Below are 8,910 nucleotides of genomic sequence, written 5' to 3'. Positions count from 1 at the left end.
TGACCAAGGTCACAGAACCCAGAGGGCTAAATTCAGGATTTAATTACATTAACCTGAGTTAAAATACAAATTTTTCAGGAAGGCTAAATTCAGTGGGACCTGAGAAGTACTGGTCTACTCTGTTGCTCCTCTGCAACTTGCACATTTGGCTCCATATCTATCTCATATTCCTAGATAGCAGCCTACTCATACTGATTTCTATGCCATTACACAGGATGTTTTGTATGCTTCTGACGCTCTGTCCAGTCCCCACCGCTTCACCTAGCTGATTGCTGGCCACTCTTTTGTCCTCAGCATTAAAAAAAGAAAAATAGTGTCAACCTACTGGACGGGGGATAGATTATATGTCCACTCTATTAATACATCTGAATACATGCATATGTATAAACCTACACAGGTACATGTTTGTTGCACACAAACTGAGTGTGCATAATTCAATCAGTCAAGCTTCAGCTATAGAAACTGACCAGCAGGAGTCATAAATTAAGAGGTCTATTGGGAGAATTAGCTTGAAGGATTGCAGGGGCTAGGTAGGAAAGTCCCAAATACACCAGGCAGGTTCAGGAAAGGCGGGCTGGAACCCTGCTTGGCCATGGCTGAAACTATATCCATAGATGCAATTTCTTCTTCAACAGGAAGCCTCAGCTCTGCTCTTGAGGCATTTCAAATGATTAAATCAGGTCCATTCAGATTATCTGGGAAAATCTCTTTTCCTTAAAGTCAACTAACTGTAGATTTTAATCACATCTGTGATTAAACTTCTTCACAACACCTATATTAGTGTTTTATTGACTAAAGAGGGACTGTAGCTTAGCACAATTTGCACATTAAAAAATTAGGAGTCAATATTATGTTATAGTTACTTAATGCCACATCTCTTTTCCTCAATATTGTTAGCACTTAATGTCCAGGATTGAGTGTTTGGATCCTTGGATACTAAAATATTACAATGAATGAATAAATATTATTACGATTATACTAAATATTCATGAAAATCACTGAAGTTGTGAATCACCTGTTTTATATAACTGAATTAATTATCCAAACATATTTACTCATATATTTAGTGGTTTTAATTTTTAATATAAGCATAACTTATTTTTTAGCATCCTGGGAGAACTATTTTATTATAATGCTATTTTTCTCTGAAACATTTAATATATATGTATGTGTAAATATATTCATACATATATGTGTACTAATCTGTTAGTTTAAGCTATTAATATACATTTTATTCCTGTCTTATGTTATCAGCCAATGAGAGCTAGTAAACAAAACTGTTATTCCTATTTTTGGTCAAAAATTTTCTTGCACCATACCACCAACACTTAGGAAATGAGTAGTAGATTCAGCTATCTTAAATTCAGTAAGATGTGGAGTCTCTGCTGTTTACTGTGGCTTCCTGTTAATATTTTCTAATTTATCACTTTTGTACCATAGTGTCTGAAAAAAATTTGTACTAGTGATAGTATAATGGCACTATTTAGTGAATCCAAAAAGTGAAGTTCAAAAGATTCAAGGAATATATAGCATACACAGAGCTAAAGTTGAATTGGAGATTGGGGAGTTACCAAATTCCCTATACATGCTAGAGATTCAGGAAAGATCATTTCTCCCAGGAACATTACTAATTATAGAAAATGTAGCTAGGAACATCTATGGTCTAAGGCATGTCATTTCCTCAGTAGATTCAAAGAAATGAGAAGAGTGACCACCAATATGCCAAGCAGAAACTCAGAGCTAATTTACTAAGAGTTCCTTACCCCTCCTCTGACTCCAGGCAAAATATGATATGCAAGTCCTGAGACATTTTTAATGTGAACACTGTTCTTAATGCATTTGGTGCTAAATGTTGGGTGAATAGGGAAAACTGTAACAGAGTAGTTTATATCCTTATACAATATCAAAACCAAACTGTAAGTTCAAAGAGTAGTCACCTGAGATGTGAGCATATGATATCTGTCAACAGCACAGTTAGGAGAGCAGCAAAGGGGCTTTCATCAGAACATACTGTAATGTGCAAAAGAGAGGTACACATAAGAAGTAGAAAGAGGCGGGGTTGGATCTGATCCCAAAGGAAGGGTAGAGTTTGCCTAAACAAGGAGGAGGTGGAGCCTCTGGTTGGGGGGAAGAAGTATTATGCAGACTTCAGGGTCCCTAGCAGAACTTCAAACTGCGAAGAGGGCAGCCTGGTTACTGTGGAAGATTCGGGTACAGAATAGTAGGTGATGAGGCTGGAACAGTAGGCTGTGACCAAACTGTGAAGGAATATAAATATCAGGAAACACAGTTGGAATTTATCCTGATAGGTAATGATTCCTGAGAGAAGCATCAGCATAGTGAGTGGTGACAAGAATAATTGAACACAAGAATTTGAGAGAACACTTTAACTTAATAAATGTATCAGATGTATCACTTACTGTAATGGACAGAATAAAATGATTTATTTTAGTGCTGGTAGTAACACATGAAGGCAGTGTTCTAATGAAAATGATTTGGTTTAATGAATTAACTTGTAAACCGACTGGACAAGATATATAATGCTATGTCAGGTATTAAGCTTTGCATACTGCCACTTTTCAAAAAGTGAAATGTAATAATGGGACTTGTCAAGACTCTGAAGTAATAAATGTCATTAAACTCAAGAGACAAGGAGATCGCTTTGCTTTCATTTGCCCAGGGTCCTGAAGTCCCAGTTTCTGAGGAAAACCTAAAAGCCTGTTAATAAATTTATATTTAAAAGAATGAATACATTAGTTAATGCCTGATTCAGGTCTCCCCATCATTAAGGACAGGGAGTCTGTCTTACGGTGATTGGTCTCTCAAAGATGTATAGGAAAACACCCCTCTCCTAATTACTGAATTAAAGAGAATTCACTAGCATTAGTTTAATCAGTACCCTGTAATCAAATCAGGCATGAAATCAAGTTTTGATTATATATTATTCTCCCTATTACGAACAAATTGCCAAATCACTGGAAACGCCCCTAAGTATGGGGGAGGATGGCAAAAGATGGGGGAGGCGAATGGTTTATTTAGTAAAACAGAGAAATACAATTAAATTTCTGTGAAATTTACAAAGGTATTCAGCCTTTTTTGGGGAGGAACTTTCCTCAAAGTACTTACATTACTTCCTATAACACATCTTAAGTCTACACTAAAGGGCTGCCACCAAGTAGAGAAAAAAATACTACTTGTTTTCTAAGAAATCTCTTCCAAAAATGCTTAAAAATATAGTATCTTCTTTTAAAGAAAGGAAAGGACTTTCTAGTTTTCTGTAACTATTCTTATTTAATCCTCCAATTAAAAGTATTTCTTGCTACTGCATTATTTTTCCTGAGTTTTTATGGAAAAAATGGAATCTTTATATACCATCTTCTACTGTAGGGTTTATCATGATTACAGTGAAATTAAATATTATTGAAGTGATAAAGATAAGCTTTTATTACATCTCTTTCATATAAATTTTCTAAAAGTTTAGTAAGCTCTTATTTTCAAAACAGTTTCTCGTACTTGCAAATGATTCTGTCTGTGCAAGATTTTTAGTTCTGAGAAGATTTTTAGTTCTCATCGTATAAATGACAGCATAATTGAACATATAATTCTAGGAATATATTTTTTTTTGCCTTCAAAATTTGGATATAACAATATCTTCTTCTGATAAATAGAAGAAATTGTAGGCCAAAAATTTCTCTAGCCACTTTCAGTCAATATCCTTTTATTTTTTAAATTATTGTCACTTTTCAGGCTAAATATTTTATTCTTGTCTTTCACTTTCCACAGTTTGTCCTGTTGCCCCTCTCTGTCCATTGATCATTTCTGTGATTTTCTCATTAAATCATTCCAGTCAGAGTCCTCAACCATAGTCTTCTGTAAACAAATTACAAATTATTCTTTACCATATATCTCTACTTGGAATAAAATGCCCGGTAGGAATAATATGATTTTGGAGGGTCAATTGTGTAAGTTTTCTTTATGGATAGCAGAATACTCAATTCAGTGTTTTGCATATAATTGTCCTACAAAAAAATTCTGTAACTCAACAAATGATTAAACAATTGGTCTGCCAATCACTCACCTTTTCTATTTTCAGTTTTATAAAAAAAATAAAGTTAGTAATAGATGCAAATTTTTTTCTAATTTTTAATACCATGATTTAATAATGCATACTTGGTTATGCTGAAAAATTGTATATTGTTGAATTGATGCAGAAGCACAGTATATCACCAATAATTCTTTTTTAAATTGAGTGACTTGATGTGTCAATCAGAAATCTTGTCTGATTTCTAGGTTTGAAAAGATTTCATTTATTAGAGCTCTGCTAGCCTGAGAAGGAACTTTTTCCCATCCTTAGTACTTGCCTTGCTGGCATCTTGAACAGGTAAAGTATATTAATCCTGAAATGGGAAAATGGTTTTTATAATGGTGATACAAAAAACAAGTTTCTGGAATCAAGCACCTCTTGATTTTGCATTTGCTAATTAGTAGCTGTTATAACGAGGATATTAATCTCATTTTTCTTATCTGTAAAATAGAATGTACCTTTGTCATAGGATTGTTGTAAGAATTTAATATGTAAGAATTTAATAATAATAATTTAATATTTAATTTACTATGTAAATTAAGAATTTGGCATGGTGATTGGCCCTAAACATGACTTTACCTAGAAGAAAACAATATTTTTATAATTAACATTTTTCTTTTTATAAAATCACTTTTAATAGGAGGATTAAATAAGGATAGTTGAGAAAACTGGAAAGCCCTTTGCTTTAAAAAAATGTAGTTTTATTATTATTTTTTTAAAACCATAGACTTATGGTTTTGTGTTCAGATAGAGTACCTATACTAGGTTCCTTACAAAATGACTTACAGGAGCAAATTCTAAAAATCCTCCCATTAAGGTCTTCATGAGAACCTGAGTTAGAGAAGTAACTAACCATGACCTTACTATCAATTTCTGTGACCTATGACAGACTAAGCAAATGGTCGTTTTCAAAATGAGCATATAGATATTCACTGGTCATTTTAATACCTATTGTACAGCTACTTACTTTCTCTCACCTACCTACAAGGGCTTTAGATTTCATGTTATCAGGAATTGTAAAAATACATAAATAATAAAAAATGTTCCATTGGTCTTTCAAATATATTTAGAAACATACTAGTACTATAAACAGAAACATTGTATTAGAATATCATTCTAAATTTTGTATAGAAGAGTCTCTTAGATTTTTCTTTTTTCACTTTGAAAAATGGCTTAGAATCCCATGGATCAGTGCCTTAAGAAGCCACAAGTTTACCACCCATTTTTAAGTTTTATTAGCATCTAGTAATGAAACTTGTTTTTTCTTTCCTCTTGTTATACTTCATATTGATAACAGGGAGGATCCTGCCAGCCATGCACAGCCCTACACCCACACCAGTTAAATTCTTTCTACCTGTCACATAAGCTAGAATTGCTGAACTGGAAATTTCTCCATGTACAGAGATACTCTTTTGAAGCATATTATGACATCAAATTTAATGTTATTTTCAAGTAGATTAAGGTTCCTCGAGAGGGTCTATATTGATAAACAGCCTACTCTTGTAGAGATGATGGTTTTCTATTAAAAAAAGTAAAAATCAAGCAATGCTCATATTTGGATGCAACAAACACCTCCCTTTCTATATAGAATTTTCAAAGACTCCACAGGATCCCTGCCTTCATGAGCTCTGCAGTAGCAGGCCTATTTACTCCTACTGTGGCAAGCATATGTCTCCAATGTTCACATACGGTTTACGGCTTTGTCAGGCATCAGTTGCAGCAAATGTCTGCTTTTCTGTATTTGATTATACCTTTTGTTCATGCTTTTCCTCAAAGCTTTTAAGTCAGAGGTTCTCAAGGACTAACAGGAAAGGGCAAATGGAAAGCAAGATGTGCACATGGCTTATATTCTCAGATCTGGTCTAGCTGATAACATGGCTCACCAGATCAGGGATCACTGGGTTTTCTATTCTTTGAACCCAATCCAAATATACTTGGAATAAAATAGCCCTCTAAATTGGTTAGTTAATATGAACACATTGGTAGCTTTACTTTTCTTTGCAGACATCTATTGAGATTTTTTACTCTCTTAGCATAGGCTATCCATAGGATAATGAGTACATGCACAAATTCTTAGGATTTTAACTTTAGCATCCTATTGGATTTATATGTAACAATATAAAGCAGCTAAAACCTCCATGTTGACAAAGACAAGATTTCTGTTACTATTGGTTACACAACATTTTTGATTCATTTAAATTATCAGCTCTTCCTGTAGGCTAATGTTATATCTGCCCTATTTTAGACCTTGATCTCTTGGAAACAAAACCTGAGGCAAGGAATATTACTAGTATTTGATTGAGGACGTACAATCCCAAGGCAACAAGAATGAGGGAAAATGGAAGATAAAACAGGAAAGCATGGATAGCAATGCAAGTGGTAGTGTACTGTCAGAATATAGAAGAGAAAAAAATCTAATAAGTCTTAGAGGTAGAACAAGATTCTTTAAGGAGAAGATAGTTAACTCAGTCAAGAAGGATAAAAATGGAGTTAAACAGGTGGATAAAGTAGAAAACTCATTAAAAGAAGTTACACCAGATTGTTAAAAACAATTGGAGGAATGATAGTGTTTGGCATTTCACAAGATCAGCAAGATGTTTTATTTGAGAGAATGGTAAGAGTTGAGACTGGGGCCTTGTGAGCTCAGCTTAAGAATTTTAGTTCAATCCCCAAGGCAATGAGGAGCCACTGAAAAATATTCAGACAATGACAATACAGGTTCTGAGTTTTGGAATATCACTCTACTTGTTGCATAAAATTGGAAGTATCCAGACTGTGCGCAGACTAGTCAGGATTTTGTTGGGTAGAAATAAGAGAAGACCAACCAAAATGAGAACAAGCAACGGCTATTTATTCAGGCCTTGTCCACAGCCAGGGAATCAGCCACTGTCACTTGTACTTAGGCAGAGTCTCAAAGGCAGGCAGATGGGAGGGCAGTGGAAAAAGGGAAGCTTCAGCTATGACCTTACAGGAGGCTATTGGCATGGGTAAGTAGAAGGTGTTCTAAATGGAAGCAAGGAATCCTGTGTGATTGGTTAGGGTACATATTTAGCTTTCTCTGGTTGGTCCTAAGTCAGAGCAGAGACAAAAATTAGGAGAGGCGTCAATTAACCAAGTCCTGCCTATTTGGGGCCAATGTTATAGAAGCTATTGTTTAGCCCCTTTATTGTTACTAGAGACTGTGTTCTGACTTCCTAAAAATCTGACCTATAGTAGGCTGGACTCCTGAGCTATTTTTTGTACATAAGAGGGCTGGTTTCCTAGGGAGATTGCTGCAGGTTGTGAGACAAAGTTGTTTTTATACATGGCATGGCCATTGCCAACTTATGCATTTAGTCTCTCAGTTGTTATAGTTCAGTTAACATGTAAGGATTGAAAAAAACAGTGACAGTAGTTATGGAATTAGAGAGACATTTCAGAAGTAGTAGTAAGACTTTTTATAATAATTTGCATATAAGGGGAAAGAAACACAAACATAGTTCTGTGTGGGGCAAAAATCACACTTGGTGTAGCAGTAATTAGAGCAAGAGGATCAAAAGCCACAAAATCAATAATAAACAAATGAGACTATACCAAACTGGGAATTAGGAAACCCTAATGTGTCAAGGGTAGGATATAGGAAAATTTGATCAAGTGTTGTAGCCAGAAAGCATTTCATGAAAATCAAAGGAAGATAGCATTTGAAGAACAGTTATGCCAATAACTTCAGAAAAACAATAAGAAAGATAAGTATTAAGATAGAATTTCACAGGTAAATGAGGACTTGGAAGGTAAGTGGTAACCTTGTTGAGCGCTACTGTCAATTTTTAATCATATAAACCAAATTTGGTAATAAAAACAAAATACCATCATTATCATTCTTATATTAAATAAAACTTTATTTGGTAATGCATGTAAGAAATATCTTATTTGCCTAAAGAAAGTAATAGAATATTTAAAAATTAACACCAGAGGGACTTATAGACAATTCTAAGAAGCTCCAAGATATCCTGGATCTTTATCTCTGGACCTCAACTGAGTTTTAGAATGGCATATATGTATTGTAGTTCTAGAGAGTAGAAATTTTTATTACCATAAACTAGAGTAGCTATAAACTTGTTAATGACAACTCATAAAAATAATGTAATTGACCAACCACTAATGGTGAAAATGCTGTTTTGTTTTGTTTGTTTTTTTTCCCATCCATTCAATAGTACCTACTAAGGATCTACTGTGTGCTGGTTAATGAGGTGGCAACAGGAATACACACTGGATCAAAAAAAAATATGGTATCTGGCTCAGGGATGTTATCACAATCTCAATGAGATAAACACTTAAAGAAACAATCCCATATATAATAATAAATTGAAATTAACATGTGGTAAGTGCTATAACTAAAAGGTGCAAGGTTTATGAGACCACAGAGTCAGAAGACTTGACCTGTTTAGGAAGATGAGATAAAGATTCCATGAAGAGGTGAGTTTGAGTTCAAATCGGAAGGAAATGTTAGACAAAGGGAAGAGTGTGTGAGGGGGAGGAGGACAGGTAAAACAGTCTGGGTAAAGGGTACTACATGTGTGAAGGTCTGAGGAAGATGAGGAGGTTAAAGAATGGAAGAGAGTGCCAGAGAACATAAAGGACAAGGAAACTGAGGTATGTGGAAGGCATTCCAGGAATGGAAGCTCATGCTATTTCATTAACTAACCATGGTAATGAATTTGGTCATTATTCTAAATATAATGAAAAGAAAATATGCTTTTAAACAGGGGCAAATGCATTACCAAATATGCATTTTGAAACTGTTGCTGTGGGTGTCCTGGGTGGCTCAGGTGGTGAAGCATCTGACT

This window comes from Zalophus californianus, chromosome 2 (assembly GCF_009762305.2).
Source record: "Zalophus californianus isolate mZalCal1 chromosome 2, mZalCal1.pri.v2, whole genome shotgun sequence".
In the NCBI taxonomy this organism is placed as follows: Eukaryota; Metazoa; Chordata; class Mammalia; order Carnivora; family Otariidae; genus Zalophus; species Zalophus californianus.
Note: the sequence above shows the minus strand (reverse complement) of the source record.